Source organism: Dermacentor variabilis, chromosome 11, assembly GCF_050947875.1.
Source record: "Dermacentor variabilis isolate Ectoservices chromosome 11, ASM5094787v1, whole genome shotgun sequence".
In the NCBI taxonomy this organism is placed as follows: Eukaryota; Metazoa; Arthropoda; class Arachnida; order Ixodida; family Ixodidae; genus Dermacentor; species Dermacentor variabilis.
The window spans coordinates 120,946,246-120,966,373 of NC_134578.1; positions in this window are offsets into that span (position 1 = coordinate 120,946,246).

Genomic DNA, 20,128 nt, shown 5'->3' on the forward strand with positions numbered 1-20,128 from the left:
GAATTGAACAAGCTCTCAGGAAAGGAGGAAGGCTAAAAACAGTGATGAAGAAACTAGGAATTGGCAAGAATCAGATGTATGCGTTAGGAGACACAGCCGGCAATATCATTACTAATATGGATGAGGTAGTTCAAGTGGCTGAGGAGTTCAATAGAGATTTATACAGTACGAGTGGCACCCAGGATGATAATGGAAGAGAGAATAGTCTGGAGGAATTAGAAATCCCACAGGTAACGCCGGAAGAAGTAAGCAAAGCCTTGGGAGCTATGCAAAGGGGGAAGGCAGCTGGGGAGGATCAGGTAAGAGCAGATTTGTTGAAGTACGGTGGGCAGATTGTTCTAGAAAAACTGGCCACCCTGTATATACAATGCCTCATGACCTCGAGTGTACCGGAATCTTGGAAGAACGCTAAGATAATCCTAATCCATAAGAAAGGGGACGCCAAAGACTTGAAAAATTATAGACCGATTAGCTTACTGTCCGTTGCCTACAAAGCATTTACTAAGGTAATTGCAAATAGAATCAGGAACACCTTAGACTTCCGTCAACCAAAGGACCAGGCAGGATTCCGTAAAGGCTACTCAACAATAGATCATATTCACACTATCAATCAGGTGATAGAGAAATGTGTGGAATATAAGCAACCCTTATATATAGCTTTCATTGATTACGAGAAAGCGTTTGATTCAGTCGAAACCTCAGCAGTCATGGAGGAATTGCGGAATCAGGGTGTAGACGAGCCGTATCTAAAAATACTCAAAGATATCTATAGCTGCTCCACAGCCACTGTAGTCCTCCATAAATAAAGCAACAAAATCCCAATAAAGAAAGGCGTCAGGCAGGGAGATACATCTCTCCAATGCTATTCACAGCGTGTTTACAGGAGGTATTCAGAGACCCGGATTGGGAAGAATTGGGAATAAGAGTAAATGGAGAATACCTTAGTAACTTGCCCTTCGCTGAAGATATTGCCTTGCTTAGTAACTCAGGGTACCAACTTCAATGCATGCTCACTGACCTGGAGAGGCAGAGCAGAAGGGTGGGACTAAAAATTAATCTGCAGAAAACTAAAGTAATGTTTAACAGTCTCGGAAGGGAACAGCAGTTTACGTTAGGTAGCGAAGCACTAGAAGTGGTAAGGGAATACATCTACTTAGGACAGGTAGTGACTGCTGATAAGGATCATGTGAAATAATCAGAAGAATAAGAATGGGCTGGGGTGCGTTTGGCAGGCATTCGAAAATCATGAACAGCAGGTCGCCATTATTCCTCAAGAGAAAAGTGTATAACAGCTGTGTCTTACCAGTACTCACGTACGGGGCAGAAAACTGAAGGCTTACGAAAAGGGTTCTACTTAAATTGAGGACGACGCAACGACCTATGGAAAAAGAATGATAGGTGTAACCTTAAGGGATAAGAAAGGAGCAGATTGGGTGAGGGAACAAACGCGCGTTAATGACATCTTAGTTGAAATGAAGAAAAAGAAATGGGCATGGGCAGGACATGTAATGAGGAGGGAAGATAACCGATGGTCATTAAGGGTTACGGACTGGATTTCAAGGGAAGGGAAGCGTAGCAGGGGGTGGCAGAAGGTTAGGTTGCCGGATGAGATTAGGAAGTTTGGAGGGACAACATGGCCACAATTAGTACATGACGGGGGTAGTTGGAGAAGTATGGGAGATGTCTTTGCCCTGCAGTGGGTGTAACCAGGCTAATGATGATGATGATGATGATGATGATGATGATGTAGCCTGTAGTGCACAAAAAATTGTCAGTACATACAAATGACAAATATAATGTAATGAATGATGTAAACTTAGTTACACATATAAAACAGCTTAAGAGCATGACTAAATCTATGAAACGATGAAGATTTAATGCTAACGCGTAAACAATTCCACAGTTTTATAGCAGCGAATGAACAGGTCATTTTTCCATATTTAGAATGAACCATAGGTAGTAGAAAATTAGGGTTACGTGCAAACCTGGTATTATTGATATTGATGAGGTCTCTGAAATCAATGAATTGGTATGAGAGCTGTTTAGTAAGTAATTTATAAAACATAATTATTAGATGATATTTGAACAAGTTCGTTACATCAAGGATGGTATTTTCACGAAGTAGAGGAGTAGCACTCGTGAAAAACCCACTGTTAGTGATAATGCGCATTGCTTGGTTTTGTGAGTGCTGAATAGATGAGATATGACAGTTATATTTGTTTCCCCAGGAAACAATGCCATAATTAATGTGACTGTGAATGAAGGCAAAGTGCAATGCTAATAATGCGTCTTTAGAGAAGTATGGTATTGATTTGATTAATACTCTAATACCTTAGGTACATTTTTGCTGAATGAAGGCAATGTGTTGAGAAAACTTAAGGTTAGAATCTAATTTGATGCCCAAAAATGATACACAGTCGGAGACGGGGATTGACGTCGCCTACAAATCTGCTATTGCTAAAATTTTCTAATCTTTCAACCACCAGTGAAGTTAGGCGTAGTAATTCGGCAGATTGGCGGCTTTCTTTCTTCTCTCATTTGCTCTTGCGCGCTGCAGGGTTTACTGAGTAGACGGCCAGGGGGCGCAAGGGAGCAAAGCCCCGTTGGCGCTTCCCAAAGGTTGAACAGCTCGGCGGCGATACGACTCGTGGCGGCCGCGGTATCTACGCCTCGGATCTCAGAGGCTATGTGTAGCGGACACAGCAACGCGTAACTGTTGCGTGTAGACCGACAATACGAAGGTGAAATAGTCTTTCTGCTGTTTTTTGACATCGGAGAACTAAATACTTGTTCATTTATTTCGCTCAAATGAGCAATAATTGTATTTCTGAGAATGTCCTCGCGACCTCTCAAATCAGCCAACGGTTGTTGTGGGTCCAGGTGCTTGCAATGACACTACATGACAACATAGCGAAGGAGTGAGCGAGCGATTTTTCGCTGCTCTTGACACGAGATTGTAAATTTCCTGCAGCATGCAGTCGCATATTCTTTGGTTCACATGTTCACAGGGACCTCGTTAATAGTACAGAAACGTTTTCGTATTATAATGAAAAAGTATTTCAAGGCCCCTTTAATGTGAGAGTAAGTATTGACACAAAACATGGCAGGTTACAACCACAAAAAGCAAAAAAAAAATACTTCTTGTTTTCATCTGAAATGTGCATATGGCAAGGAAAGAGTTCATTAAAGTCAAAGAAAGGAGAATTCGATGCAGGTGGGAGCTGGTCGTACTCCATGCAGTTAGCTGGCAGACGCAGTCAGGGAGGTTTCCTTTAGAAAATATGCGAGATATCCGTGTATAAAACTTACACGGTATAAATCACAACACTTTTAGTTCGGCGAATTCGCTTCGGTGAATTCCGTTTGTTTAGTGCGCCTCGACTCGGAGCTCTGGCCCAAAAATTTGAACGGTTGCGTGGATACATTTTGTGAGCATCCTCTCTCAAAAGGCATGGTAGCTGGTACCGGCAAGCTCGCCCTTTTTACATCTAGTTTGTGCTCAGTGTGAAAGCTTGTACAACAATTATCCTTACCAGCCATTTTTACTTTCACTTCTGTCTTTCTTTTCTTTTGTTTTCTTTGTTTACCGACACATTTTTCATATCTTATAGAAGAAGATTGTATGAAAGATCGCAAAATTCGCATATTTTTCTTTATTTAAGTATAGTACAGATACCTTCACGGCCCGTGCAGGAATGGTACAGAAAGGTAATGGTAAATGGGAGTATATAGCAAAAAAATTCATGGTGAAAAGTCAGTACACTGAATGAGGTTTATAAAGAAGTCCATGTCACTGCAGCATACACCAGCATTAGTTAACTTGTTCCTCTAAGAAATGGCCGATGGAAAAAACGAGTGTTTGTGAACGTCAACACGACTTAGGGGTAGATGGATTGTAGTGAAATGATTTAGTCTAGTTGAGCGTCTAGGAATATCATGCCGGTAATGTGAACGCGTTATCGGAAAATGACCATGGTATAACTGATAAATAAATTTTAGCCGAGAAATTATTCTTCTCTGCGAGAGGTTTTCAGGATTGCCCTTGCGATCAGATCTGAGACACTGATTGCCTTTTGTAATATGAATATACAAACCTGTCTGCTAACTTTTTATGCGTTCGATTTTATTGATAAGTTATTTTTGTTGAGGATTCCAGATTATCTCAGCGTGTTGTAGGCATGGCCCCACTAGTGTTTGGTACGCATTTAGTTTCAGGTGTGGCGGTGCAGTGCGCAGTTTCCTTTTTGTGGAGGATAGTATGCCTTCGGCGTTTTTGACACATGGTCGAGATATGTGGTTCCCAGTTAAGGTTAGACGTGAGTTTAACGCCTGAGCATTTTAGATATACACTGAGTTGTCCCACGGTTCGAAAACCGTAATCGGGACCTCTCAGGGTTCCAAGTATAGAGAGAGATGATTCTTAAGTAAGCTGGTGTTTTGGGCACCCACCGTGCTCTCACACTATAGCTATACGCAAGCCACTCCAAGTCCTTCATGTTAAATCAAAGTGATGGCGTGCACACGTGCGTCGTAACATTTCCCACATGCTTCTGCACATGTGTACGTCGGTATGGCTATACTATAGTCTAAGCAAAAGCTTGCGTTCCTCGTATTACATGTGCACAGTTAGCAAGCGCTTTCTTTTTCTTTACGCCGATTTCGCACGCCTCCTTCGATGTTTACCAAAAATATTAATTTCTGCAATGTGTTTGCAGAGCATTTTGAAGCGCCGTCAATTAAGTTGATGCCAAAGCAACGTCTGTAAGGCGCCTATAACTGCAGTAGCGAACGCGCGTTGCCTCACGTTCTTTGTAGAAGCCATGCGCTGCTGTCGCACGTGCGCGTACAGAAGGCAGCTGGCGAGCGCCTGCGGGCCGTACGTGGTGTCTCCGCATAACAGTTCTGCGCCGAGAATGTTTAGCTAGCTGTCATCTCTGCTGCGTCCTCTGCACACGCCTCACGCTGCAGGAGAGAGCAGTATGCAAACCGATCAACGGGTGTCGAAGGTTTAGCGACGGCGAGCCGCGTTAATTTGAGAACCTTGACTCCACTAACAAATCTTATTTCACGAGTAAGCGCACTAGCTTTAATTACGCGTAATTCGGGCACGCCAAGTGCGAAGGATGGCGTGCAGGACAGCCATCTGGAGACCCATGCAGTCTCTGTTAACAGAGACTGCATGGGTGCATGGATGCATGGATTGCATTATGACGCACAACGGCGTACCCAGGATACGTCTGTTGAGCTATTACACTCCTAAACGGATTGCAGGGCAGTTCTGCGAATATCGCCACCAACCTCGTCAATACTACGTTCTCTGGAAGAGCTATGGGAATGCAAATCTGCTGCGTCATTCGAGAGAGGCGCAAACACTCGAGGGCTTCCTGATCTTGAGGAGGGTGACACCGTGAGCTACTTTTACGACGCATTAAAGGCACTCGGCTCCGAAATTTATGCAACCTTCTTGTTTGACACGCACTTGTAAAGAGTCCCGCGAGGTCCCTGCGAATCTTCACCTCCTGCTTTTTTCGAGCTTGAACGAAGACGAGGCAAAAAAAAAAAAGAAAAAACGCTTTGACTGCCTACGGTGCCGTTCTCAGATGACCTGTGGCACGATCCAGGTGACCCTAATTCTATCCCTCCCTAGCAAACTTAAAAATGCCGCTACGACGTGAAAGACACGATCCCTTGTACGGAGACTTATGGGCTCTGGAGAAAATAAAACGCACCATGGAAATCCTGGCGAACCTGTCCTATCCCCTGTTGGACTAAAAAAAAATGTTAACAAAGGCCACGCACTCTCCTATACTCCCCTTTGCGGGCCCGCGACAGCCCTCGCGCCTCCCCCTTTTTTTTCTTATTTTGCATTTTTTAAAATTTTATTTCCAAGCTCGTATTGTGTCAAACTATTTCCACGGCTCATGCGGCGAACAATCGCGCGCAATCGACCAACGGCCCTCTCGCGTGTAAAAACGAAAGACCGTCCTGCCTTCATCGTCTTACTTTTTTTTTTTCTTCTGCCACATGGATCGGAGCACTCGGTCCCATTTCCCGCTACCTTTCCACCCCTCCGCTGGGTGGTGCCGTTGCTATTGCATCCTCCAACCCCAAGAAGCCATCTTTTTCCCCAAGAAAGAGTAAGCGTCTCCTCCGCTCTCTTAGCCAGGTACAATAGACAGATCAGAAAGCGCACAAAAAATACCGCAGAAAGTTCAGCCACGTGGCCGTTACCAAAAGGTAAACTTTGAGGCAGACCGAATAAGACGGTGCAAGAAGCGTCTGTCTCTGCAGGTTTTGTGACGTTTCTTTGGTATTTTCGGTGCGCGTCTCTTTGCCCCACTGTTCGCCTTAAAGCGCCTCCGAAGACTCGAGGAAGTGAGCTCAACTCGACATGGGGTCAGAATTTGGAACGCACTTCCGTTACGCAATCTCTGTTTTTCTGTACCTCACTCGTTCCATTCTATTATATCAGTGGAGGGCTGATCGACTTGTCATACTTTATTCTTTGTCGAAGCGCGCGTGCGATAGCTGTTAGGAGGTAATTTATGCCTCTGTTTGGAGAAGCGGAGCTCAGCGCCCTTCTTTTTCCGCTCGAGAAACGGGGGCCACTCGACCATCTGTTTACAAGCTTCCGAGCTGACGTCGTTGAAGGCATTGACCCCTTGTGCAGTGACTTCCTGGTCACCAAATCTGAAACCCTGCCCTCACTTCTTTCTTTTGTGAGACCGCACCATTGGAAAATTGAGACAGGCTTCAATTTCAATGTTTGCATTCACTTGGAAGGGCAGAAAGCAGCTCGACTTGCAGATATGCAAACAAAAACACTTACGTGCGAAACAAAAAATGGTAGGCGACCCAAATCATTGACTCGGGTGCCTCTTAGAGACACTCGCACCTCGGCGTTGGTGTTCTTGAGAAGAATTTTAGGCAAACGCGAAGCACGAACCGAACTCAGAGGTTACTGTTTTCCATTAATTGGCGGGTAAATATCATGCCACCTTCTTGTTTGTGACGTCATTAGTGACGTCATTACTTTTACTGTCTACTTCTGGGTTTTCAGGAATTTCGCCAAAGTGGTGCTCACGTGGAGGGGCTCTAATGTCAACGATTCTGTGCTTTGATGTGCGGTGATCAGATATTTCTCATTATTTCTAATTATTCTAGACACTTCACCAACTGAGCTTGTAATTAAACCTATGCTCTTTTATTATACCTATGATGGAACTTCCCAATTTTGTACTGTACTATTTTTCTTCTATTCATTCTGATTTATTTTGAATTTGGCCCCTAGTCGTCTCAGTGATGTATAATTAATTGTAATTATGCCAGCCATTTCAGTAACTCCACTTGTAACTAATACTTTGATATCATATCTATAATGAAACCCATGAACTTTGTATTGTACTACTTTTTCTATTTTTTCTAACTTATATTGAATTTCGTCCCCAGTCGTCTAAGGGATTTATAATTATTTCTAATTCTTCAGGAAACTTTAGTACCTCAACTTGCAACTAATATTCTGATATCATATGTATAATGAAACCAATCATATTTGCACTGTACTATATTTTTCTATTATTGCTGATTTATTTCGAATTTCCTCCCCGGTCATCTCAGCATGTTGAACAGGAAGTGGTGCGCAAGAAACAAGAGTGTCACTCGAAGCTCGTGCCACTAAAAATGCACGAAACAAGTCCCCACGAACAACTATGTCAGCTCATACTCAAATGAGGGCAGTGATCAGCCGTGGAACAAAGTGCTCATAAGTTTAAGTTCTGTTATGTGGGTTAACCGAAGGCTGTCTCACACAAGCGCTGGCAGGAGTCACTGGTATGCCCCGCCGCAACCGTTACATGCTCATTTTAATTTCCTTGCTGGAATAGAAGCTCGGTATGGCCATTGTTGAGAGTACAATCGTACTCTCGAGAATGCATTCTCATTACACATCAGAACTGACACGTGAAGGAGGCAGGGCTTTACTGGGACCAGGAATGATCAGCACGTTTGTAATAGGCTATAGTTAAGTGGTAGCTGTTTCAACAAAGAACATTTATTTAGCATGATACAGTCCCGCCAATGTGCACGCTTGTTAGCATATCTTTTACTTATTCTTTAAAATATTCCACAGTGAAGAGCAAATAAGTTATAAGTTATCAGTAATTTACCTTCAAGAACGTGTAACATGTGTGATAGTTTGACATATTGAATCTCACGCGTGCGGAAAACACAGCCTTCAACGTTGAGTGCTCGCCTGTATGCCATCTTCACAACTGTGGTTCACAGGCCTTCATAGACTACGAAAAGGCATTTAATTCCGTAGATATACCAGACATCATAGAGGCATTAAGTAATCAAGGAGTACAAACCGCCCAGGTAAATATCCTGGAAATTATCGACAGAGCTTCCACAGCTACCTTAATTCTCCACTAGAAAAGTAGGAAGATACCTCTAAAGAAAGGGGTCAGACAAGGAGCCACAATCTCTCTAATGCTATTCACTGCGTACTTGGAAGAAATTGGAAAAGAAAGGAGTGCGTTTACCTAGGTCAGTTTATCACAGGGACGCTGATCATGAGAAGGAAATTCCTAGAAGAATAAAAATGGTTTGGATAACATATGGCAGACATCGTGAGCTCCTGACTGGGAGCTTACCGTTATCATTGAAAAGGAATGTATACAATCAGTGCATTTCACCGGTGCTGACATATGGGGCAGAGACTTAGAGACGGACAAAGAAGCTTAAGAACAAGTTAAGGGCCGCACAAAGAGTGGTGGAACGGAGAATGTTAGGCGCAACCTTGAGAGACAGAAAGGGAGCGGTTTGGATCAGAGAGTAAATGGGTATGGCCGATATTGTAATTGACATTAGGAGAAAAAAATGGCGCTGCGCGGGTCATGTAATGCGAATGTTAGATAACCGTTGGATCGTTAGGGTTACAGAGTGGATAGCAAGAGAAGGGAAGCGCGATAGAGGACGGCAGAAGACTAGGTGGTGCGATGAAATTACGAAATTCGCGGGTGCTAGTTGGTTGGTGCAGGACAGGGGCAATTGGAGATCGCAGGGAGAGGCCTTCGTCCTGCAGTGAACGTAAAATAGGCTGACGATGATGATGATAGTTCACAGGAATGAACAAATGTCGGCAGTTCCAGTGTAGTTGATCTCAAACCCTTACACACCGACAGCTGGTGCAAGTGCATCACAGCTTCCTTGCCCGTCAGCTGCCTGTTTATGCGTGTTATGCGGGAGAAGGTTCGGTAATAACGGCAAGAAATAAAGTTTGAAACACCGCAGAGCTTTCGTTTTGTAGTTGTGTTTGAAAATATTTATACATACATAGATGTGAAATGTCAAACAAGTTGCTGCTACCCATTAACGGAAAGTCTTAAGGCTGAAAAGTCTTGAGATTCTTTTTTTTTTTCGAGGGCAGGGGGGGGGGGGGGGGGGGGTGTCCGTGCCAACAGAGTGCACCGGACAAAAAAAAAAACAAAAAACAAAAAAACAAGGAAACCTAGTTATTCTGTCTTTTTTAGTGGATCAACAGGCGCAGTTAGTAAATATCTAATTCACGAATTCGGTCTTAGTTAATATGTTTCTGTATTCCTATCAATTTTGGTGTTCACGTCACAGCATTATTTTCAACACTTTGAGGCGAACCTCGTGGTCCTTCCTCTCTTTCTTCGTATTAATTAGTTGTACACCATTCTCCTCTGTTCCACTTTACGCATTATTGCCATAATGGTGCTACAGACTTCTCTATTAAATAAATAAATAAATAAGAAAATAAATAAATAAATAATATAAGTAAATAAATAAATACATAAGTAAATAAATAAACTATTTATTTCATTTATTATTTTATGAGTTCAGTGAGAATAATATAAGCTGACGAACTAAGCGTGCATGACGTAAAACATTGTACTGGATAGTCCTGTCGGACGGATGGAATGACATCCAACGAATATAATGAGGCTGTGGGATGACCTGACTATGTTTTTTTTTTAGCTGCATCTGTAATGTGAGACTCAAGATAAGGCCACGTGCGAGTAGGCTTACCGCGTTATAGCAGAAACTCCGGGGCACCATTCTCTAACTTTAATTTTCCAAAGCATCGGACGCACCGTCGGAGTTTTACAATCAGCAAATGTTAATTGTCTTATACTCCAGAGTACTAAATTGGGCAAGTTGGTGTGTGAATACCAGGGTTAAGAGCGCGGAAGGCGGGACTGGGAAGACTGCGTTTCAATCCTATCCGTAGATGTCGAAATTCACAGCTAAGCGGACAGCGGTCATATCAAAGAGCCCCTCACCAGGCCCCATGGCAAATTTTGGTTATACGCTGGAAGTTGCTACGTGTCCTCTAGGAAGCATATTGCCGCAAACATTTTGCAAATCGGCTCAATAATAGCCAGGATAGAAATATTTACGTGCCATGAACCCATCATTTCAGCAGGCGAGCTCCACTGCCAAGCGAGACACTGTCTCCACTCGCCCCATATAGCCTCCGCAAGCGAAATTCCTTCCCTGCGTTCTCCCACACCGGACCTCGAGGACTGCGTGACGCATACGTCAAGGGGCCCGCCTTCATTTGTTTTTCTTGCGAAAGCAATACTGCTCGCACTTTCGGCGCATCGGTGGTCGTGGCGCCTCCTTACACAGCTGCGCGTCACGTGACCGTGTGACCTCACGCCAAACCGAGAGACGGGACTCCAGCTCGCGGCATCGATGGTGGAGGCGAAGCCTTGCGCGCCGCTGCTGCGACGCTACCGTGAGAGGGCGCTCGCTGGTGTGACGTCACGCTAGGAGGATAAATGGGGCTACAGCTCGGCTCCTCGCAGTGGTCGGCGCGCTGTCTTGCGCTATGTAGGATGATGTATAGCCATAAGTTTAACAAAGGGCAACCATGTCCATACCATCAGCCGAACCAAGGCGCAGCCAAGGGTATTGCTTTCGCAATCTTCCAGGCTTAACCAAGCTAAGCCTTCAGCCAATTTTTTCTCCTCGATTTTTTTTCTTTCCTGATTTTTTTTTTTTCTATGTGGTGCTGCGCACTTCCTCTGATGGCGTCGAGCGCGAGCTGTTGCGATTGTCTCGCTTCGCGCAGCGCACGATATTGCGCGATGTGCTCGAGAACACGTGACTAGCGGTATATTCAATGCTACACGAATACTGAGGCAGACACAAGCAGATCACAGAGCATGATCCCGCGCTGGAACACGGTAGTAAAACTCTTGCTTGGGCTAGTTGGTTCATGCTTGAACTAGTAAAGGCAAGGCGCAGAAGAACAGGACTCAAGAAGAACACACACGACAAGACCGGCGCCGGTCCTGTCGTGTGTGTTCTTCTTGAGTCCTGTTCTTCTGTTCCTTGCCTTTACTAATCCGAACACGGTAGAAAGGGGATAGTTTCACTGTCCGCGGGTGTGACTGCGTGATTGGGAATAAGCAGCCGAGACGGAAGTACATCTCTCTTGCTGTGGTGCGAAATGAAACAAAAGCATGCAGACATTCGGTTTCTGTGTTTTATTATTTCTCTAAGCTTTATTTCGTCTATTCTAGCAAAATATTGCACAAATAACAAATGTGGCCTTCAATAATTTTCCAAGTCACGTGTCACCACGAGCGACGTCACATGCGAACACGTGTTAGGCGCGCTAGAACGTGTACGTCATCCTCCAGCTTGGGGCGGGGCGGCCACGAGCAGAAGGGAAAACGGCGTTCGGTTTGAAATTTCATATCTTTCCGCGGCGTGTAACGATGTACAATGACACCCGAACTGCCATTCCACCTGTCGAGCTCGTGTGCTTGAGCGAATGTAGCCCTTCTATTTGAGCCGCACGCGGTCACTGACAGCTGCTGGGACTTGCTGTACCCCTAGGCTTTTGTACTTTCTTGAGTCAAGACAGTATAAACCGGTAATGTACAATACGTGCATGTGCTATACCCTGCTGCAGAAATAAATATTTGGATATTTTTATGACGCCTATTTGATGGCAATTGCTTTACACAAGCTTACTTGCGAATGTCCCATTCAGACTCACTTTAATGTTGAGTCGTAGTTGTACACGTGTCATATACTGTATGGCGGAAATTATATATGCTTGTAAAGTAGCACAAAACGCGAGGCGCCATAAGAAATACCCTACTCTTGAATCAGAAACACATAATTTCCTGCACTGAGGGCTCCTTAGTGCTTGTCAGTCATGAGCCGAATGAACCAGCCCAAATCGGCATTCCACCCGTTGCTGTCGCCCAGTGGCCATCGTGTTGCTCAGCTCGAGGTCGCGCTTTCGACAGAGGCCGTGGCGACCGCATTTCAAAGGGTGCGGCAGAAAAAAGAAAGGCACCCCTGTACAGTACGTTCGGCGCACATTAGGGAACTACAGCGGGATGAAATTAATCCGAAGCCGCCCACCTACGGCGAGGATCAGAATCTGAGCGCGTGTATGGGGCATAAAGCCGCATCATGTTCTCGGTTTCTTAAACTGACATTCCAATGGAATGTTATAGCTAATATATCGAGTTGCCGCTTCGGCGAGCGTCGTATTCTGCGCTAACGAGATAAGTGAAAGACAACGTGCAATACTTTATTCGCAGTCATAAGTTGCGCTCCTATTACGACGTCTTAATTGTCACTAAGTTCTACCCCTACAATTAATTTTTACAGAGGCGACATTCGTCTGCTCAATAAAGTGAGCTCCATTACGCTGCTCCTAGTGCAAGATATGGATGGAAACAACTTTATTTTGAATCCGGCAGATTTGACGACCCGGGCTCGGGTCTCCCATGTAGTGCAAGATAGAAGGCGTACTGGCGCCACGCGACTCCCGGCTGACTCGCACGCGTTGTGCAGTCGCAGTCAGCAACACATTCACGTCCCTGTGACCACGCGCCGAACTCCAGAGGCTTGGTGGTCCAGGAAGGGATAAACAAACGCGAGCCTGCAAGTGCGGTGCGAACAGCGGTCCCTGACAGGCGCTGTCACTGCGGAGGGGCTCGCAAACAAGCCTGCGTTGGAAGCCTAAACGCAGAAGTGTTACGCATAAAAGAACGCGTTTGGGCATTCGTGTAAGCAGTGGCGTGGTTGGGACAGCCACCTCGCCACAGATAAGGCAGTGTCGACTTGCAAGAACCAGCTACAAAAAAAAAAAAATGCTGGAACGAAACAGGATTGACCTACGCCTCACCTGGGCCAGGTGAGCCGGAGTCGTCGGCCGAGAGGAGGGGGAGAGGACGGGCGAAAGTAAAAGTAAAAAAGCAAGCAAGCAAAAGAATCGCAGAAACAAAAGCGAAAACACCGATAGAAAGTGAGCCGAGTGCGCCCATCCTTCCGAAAAGACACAAAATGAGAGAGCGAGAGAGAGAAAGAAAAAGATAAGAAGCCGTCTTGTTAGTTCCCCTCTCCTGCGGTGCTTTCTTTCTTTTTTTCTTACTTTTTAAGCCTGTCTTCGCTCGTCTTTCCGCGTGTGCCCGGCAGTAGGGGAGGAAGGGGCTGCCGAAGGGGGGGAATACCTGGTGCCATTTTTTTTTTTTTTTTTATTGTCTAAGAAGCTTCACAACCGATTGGGTCCCTTCGGGTTATCTCTGCTACTGTGTGCTCTTGAATGACGCTTCCGAGAAGTGAAAATATTGCTCTTATATATGTGCTCGCTAGTAACTCGTTCTAGGAAGAGGAAAGGGCGGAATATGCGGCCTTCATAAAACGGAGGAAAACAGCGAAACAAAAAAAGAACTTGGAAGAACGGATTTAGGACTACTTTTGCATTGGTATCGCTGGCGTACTTTTTATGCTAGTAATATTTGAACCTCTTGTGAGCACATGGCCATACGTACCATAAACAAGTAATAAATGCACTCGCTCTGCATTTCATTTCTGTAAGCTTTTTTTTTTCCTAGGACCCCAACAATTACGAAAGCGGCGCGCTTGCAAAAAAAGAAATAAAAAAGACAATGACCTAAGATTATGGCGGGGAAGGACGAGGTTTTATAGCAAATCCTGGTGTTAACAGCGCAAAACGTAGAAGGGACACGAGACGAAAAGACGACACCACGAGCGCTGACTTTCAACAACTTGTATTTGAAACGTCGTTGAAAGTCAGCGCTCGTGATGTCGTCTTCTCGTCTCGTGTCCCTTCTACGGTTTGCCCTGTTAACACCATGACGGAAAACCAACAAGCCCAAGCTGCTATTCTAGTGTATAATGTTGCGACTGAGGGGTCCGAAGACGTGGGATGTACTTTGCACAGGGAGCAGTAAGGGGACGTCGGACTGGGCCCGATATGCAGGACGTTTCACACACGAATTTATATTACATAATTACGAGGAAATTCAAAGTTGTACAGAAAAAGTTCACGAAGAAGTTGTAGCAGCCCAACGCTCCCGCTGTCCGTTGCTCTTTTTATGCCCTGCGTGGTCACTGTTGAGTCACCATCCCCAATGCCGCGTCAGGATACCGATGACGTCAGGTCCCACCAATCCGGAGGTCTGTGGCCCTTTCCCGCGGAAGGGAGCTTTGTCGGAAACGAACGGAGGTCACTGGGCACAAACAGGGGAAGGGGGATCGTACACTGACTCCGATCGTACACTGACTCCGTCCCCGGCTTGGACATGCCCATTTGGGCGTCCGACAGGTGATGGACCGTATCCTTGCACTGTTTGCCCAAACCTCTCCTGACCGAGGTACATCTGTGTTTGCCATAAATCATCCGTTCTGAGAACCATTTTCACGAGGCCGTCGGCCCCTTCCCCATAATTGCACTAGCCGTGACCGGAGGTTGTCGTGGGGTGTACGGCCGATCACATCAATAGCATATCTTTGGACAGGCGATTCAGAAATGGTTCGGCGCTTACTGTTTGCGTCTTCCTTCGTTATTATCATGTTTTTGCACTTCTTGATTTGTATGTTTGTCCGTTCTTTTTTTTTTCGCTCATCGGAGCCCCGCGTGTTTCCGCCCAGTTACTCGGCAGCGTTGCTGTTCGGCGTGCCTGTGGACCTCTTCGGATTTACTTTCCCGTGCGTAAGTTCTTCGCAATGCACACCTTTTGTGACTTCAGCGTATCATCTCTGTCGTCTCTGATGCTGATTGTTATCAGTGTCCTTGCACAAAAGACGGACGATGTAAACAGAGATACCTGTCTGAGAAGAGAGGTCAGGGCGCTGGAGAGATTAAGAACGGCAGGGAGGCTGATCACACGCAAGTTTCGAATTTGCTACCCTGTAGGGGAGCTTGGAAAGAATACAGCAGAAGGGGAGAGGAATGGAGCGAAAATGAAGAAGTACCATGGGCATTACCTGAGACTGGTGGATTCAAAAAAGCAGAATATTGCTTTTTTATTGATATGATTAAAGACATGCTGATGCTCAATTTAAGGCGTCGGCTACTCCTTAGTTCTTGAATAGTTTATCTAACAACATACGGAGTGAAAGATTAAATATCAAGTATCCTGTTCACACAAGCACCAGGACTTGCCACGCAACGTTTTCACAGTAACACCGCAACGTACGAAGCACACGGTAAATGCAATATACAAGTTAAATGTCTGCACACTTATGTAAAAAAGCCTCAAAAATACACACGATACTGTCGCCTAATAGCACAGTCTCTATTCAGCGGGTGCTACATACATCGTGTAAATGCACTAACACATATATTCTCAACAGAACAGTCAACAAAGCATAATCCACAAGCACATACATATATACAGAGACACTGAACTGAAAGGGACAAAAAAGCGTTAATACCGGCCAACAATGCCGCTGTCTTCAGGAAAAGTCCTTAGTGTTTTTAAAGTGCTCTTCTGCAAGGACGTTGTTGGCCAAGGACCCAAAAGTTTCTTTAAACTGAAAGTTCTGCGGTCTAATGTAATTAGGGTTGATGTAAATCGGCGTCTTGGTGTGTCTTAATGTGGGTAATCCAGAAGTAGGTGATATATATCTTCGTCTACAAATCCTCAATCACATTTGGGGGTTTCCGTACGGCCAATTCTGTGTAAGAAATGTTTTTTGTAGGCAGGGCCCAGCCTTAATCGATGAATAAAGGTTTCCATATTTCTGTCTAATGACAATGAAAATTGGAATTCAATAAACGGGTCAATATGATATAAATCCTAGCTCTTAGAATTCTGGTCAAACCACGTATTTCTGCACATTTTGAATGACGTTGTCCTTATAATGCAGCGTAATTCTTTCTTCGATATTGAGAGCGGTACCACATCATCTTTGAGGTGTGCTTGTCGGGCTGCATCATCGGCTGCTGTGTTGCCAGGAATCTTACAATGCCCTGGTATCTACTGGAATGCTATTTCATGTTGCGTTTCGCTTCGCTTCCCATTGTGAGGTTTTTAAGTGTTTCATATATTATACTATCACTGACTGTTTTTACTTTTGTACTGCAAAGTGATGTTAGAGCCGTCTGTGAATCGCTGAAAATTGCCCATTTTTGCGCATCTCTTACTGACAATAGAAATTTTATCGCACATAGAATTGCGAACAGTTCAGCCGTGGTGGACGAAGGCGCACGAGGTGACGTAAATGATTCTTGTCTGTTGAGGTGCGGTATAATGAATGCTGAAGTTGGAGAGGTTGCTGTACTGGAGCCATCTGTGTAGACGTGTCTGTATCCTGAATGCCACATATATATCTGGTAATGTGCTAGTTGTTGAGCAGCTTGAACGAACGCGCCTCTTTTTCTGAATATCCCGTCTGCTGAAAATTCAATTTTTGCAAGTGAAAGCAGCCTTGGAGGGTATTGGACGCCTGAGTTCCAAAATTCATTTCTTGGCAATATATGAAGACGTTCTCGAATTTCTTTATGAACATAACTTCTATCTCGTTTCATTTTGTCTAGAGCCAATGGGGGACTTTTATGCTGTGTTTCAAGACGCAAATAACGTCGGCATGTTTCCGCAGTTCACATAACTGGAAATGGTGATTGGCAAGCCTCAGCTATTACAAGAGAGCTATAAGTCGCTCGTGGAACTCCTAGACATATGCGTAGTCCTCTAGCTAAACGTCTTTGAAGTCGCTCTTCTGACGTGTGGGAAAGTCCGTGTAAGATGAGCGCGGAATATGCAATTTTTCGTCGTATTAATGCATTGTAAACCGTCAGCATGGACGATACTGCTCCGCCCCATGATGTTCCTGCAAGTCTGCAAAGTACAGTCACTATCGCGTTGACCTCGTTTTCGACTTTCCTTTTTTTTTATGTGGGGTGCCCAGGATAGCTGCATATCAAGTACTATGCCAAGATGTCGATGCTGTCCGACAATCATTAGAGGGTGCCCTTCCAAAATAAGAGCGAAATTTTTTAACTGCCTCTGAGTGAAGGGCAATACTTCTGTCTTTGCGTTTGATAGAACCATTCCTCTCTCTGTGGAAAATTGGTTAATGATACTTATGCCCTCATGCAATGCCTTCTGAAGTAGTTGAGCATTAGACCCAAATATTTTGCGACCTAATAAACATTCAGAAATCCATCACAAAGACCTGCCAGACATTCCGGGTTCCAACATACTTAGCAGAACCTGAACGTGACCCACGGATGTTCCACATCCGCTGCCAAGGTCTCTGAGCGGTGGCGCTGGCTAACACACCCAGGGGTGCACTAGGAAACATAAATACCCAAGAAAGTGGGTGGGGAGACGGTGCCGCGGTAGCTCAATTGGTAGTGCATCGCACGCGAAATCCGAAGGTTGTGGGATCGTTCCACATCTGCGGCAAGTTGTTTTTTCGTCAACTTTCATTTCTTTTAGTTTGTCGTTTCTTTATCATTCATTAAGCACAGGTAATTTCCCCTATGTTCTCCTTGGTGTCAGTGTTTGTTGGCTTCTTATGATATGGCGATTGATGTCTACGAATACTGCTATCGTCATGTTTCCACATGCACGCTCGTATTCCACACTGCTTACGCTATCTAATATTGCATCCATTGCGCATCTATGTTTCACAATGGTTTAATGACGTATCCAATCAGCTGTATATACGAGTCTCGCACGTTATAAGACTAAAATATCGTCTACGTTGCATAATGCTACCTATCATGTCAGTCGAAACCATGATAAAGAAATGAGCCGCGTTTTACCACCGCGCATCACAAGCTGTATTGGCGTTCTATATGATACACTAGGGGCACCTTCATTAGCCACAGGGCGTGTGAAATAAAAAAAAAAAAAGCGAAAGGAAAAGCTAAAAAAACATGAAACTCTGCTTAGAAAGAAATCATGGCCACTATGGCAAGGGATATATTCCTTATATCCCGTTCATTTCTTTTTTAATTAGTTCCACCTAGTGGCTCATTTCGGCATTTACGGAGGCGCGGCAACGGGCGATTCCGTAATGACAACCTGCAAAATGAAAATAATTGATGCCAAATACGACCCAAAGAGTAGAATTGTGGTAATAATGTCTCTCTAGCTGCAGGACTCGCGAAATTATTTACACCGGTTAATATCTCCACTCGCTAAAATCACTCCCCCCCCCCCCCCCCCCGAAAACAAGCAACCACTTAAAACCGTTGCTCTACTGCAGAATTAGACCTTGTCTAAGTAACAAAAGGCAGCACAGCAGTGCGACCTTTCAGGATACTGCCCAATATTAGGCTAGACTGCATGTTTTAAGCTCTTGCATTACGAATTTCAGTTCCTGTATTCAAGCCAGGCACTTAACAAAACGTCGTCGACATATGATTCACGAATTTGAATTGTTGCCACGATATAACGCTTTAGATCACTTGTACTTGAAATTTTCAGCAAAAGCCGAGCTCTGCTCGCACATTTTTATTCCCCACGCACATTATCCACAGTCTTCAGCTCATTTTCACCAAATTTATTATCTGCGGCTGTTAGAGTTCTTCCAGTAAATCTAGCAAAGTCATTATTCCTTCTTAAAAACCCTTATGACACTTTGGAGCCACTGCATGAGTGATTTAGTGGAAAGACCGTAACTAAAAGCCACTCCGTGAATTTTTCCTATATACACAGCGCCTTTAGACTTGGACGGTGTTTGGAGAGGCGCGTCTAGGCACTTATAGCAGCGAGCAATGAAAAAGTTTGGCTCAAATTCCTTTCGAACGCGCTGATCGAACTAACTTCAAGAGCGGGCACATGCTCGTCATGCGGTGTAAAAGTGAAAACCGGACACTCGATGGTATACACATCGTGTTTACATTTCGCAGAAATGTAAACACGATCACTTGCTTACTTCACCAAGGGGATGCGCTGCGGTCGCATTCTCGAATGTAGGGTGAAAACCAGGGCTCAGTAATTATTCCAACAGTTCAAAGTTATGCAAGAAACGTTGGTGACCAGCATAACTTACCACCAATTTCCGCAAACTGTAAAGTCGGTATGACGCAGTTCCCTTGGACCACTGGGAAACAACGGGGACAGCGCCCGTCTAATGCTTCCGAGCACTCGCAGTAGGAATTTCTTGCAAAGGCTGCGCTTCTGTTATGCACCTCTACTTTTTCATGCAGGTTGACCATAATGTTACACCAATTTTCACTAAGTACAACCTTTGTGGCAGTACATTTTTTTTCCAGGAGAGAACACTTCATTTATTACTCGAAATAAATGTGCAATAAACTGTTTGGACCGATAGCTTAAAATCTAGTAGCCAGAACTGGGGAATTGTTCTCAGAGGAGAGCGGTGGGCTAAATTATGCGCCGTTTGCAAACACAGTAAGGAGGCTTCCGAGCGCTTGCGCACTGAGTTTACTGCAGAGGCCATATTAAACCCGCAGACCTTGAATGTTGCTTACACTTTACACATAACCTCGCCCTTGTTTCCACGAAATATAGAATTATGGAAATCCAGCGCACGTGTTAGAATCTATGTGAAGTGAAGCTTTAGTGGTGCGGTTAAATAAATGCTGCAAGAATTACGCTAATGCGTGCACTTTTGCATCTGATGCAGCGTGTAACCTGATGCAATACTTGTGTTTCTGCACCGCAAAAGTAAGAACTTCTATGTCCCCTGTGTCATCTTGTCCCATACATGTAAACACATAAAAGGGGTCCTTGATGTCCGTGATGCCGCAGGAGCACATACCCATTCTGGAGGATCCGCCAAGAATGGGCGCCCCCCAACTGGCACATACGCAATGGTGAAATCATAGGAAATAAGTGAAGTCGGG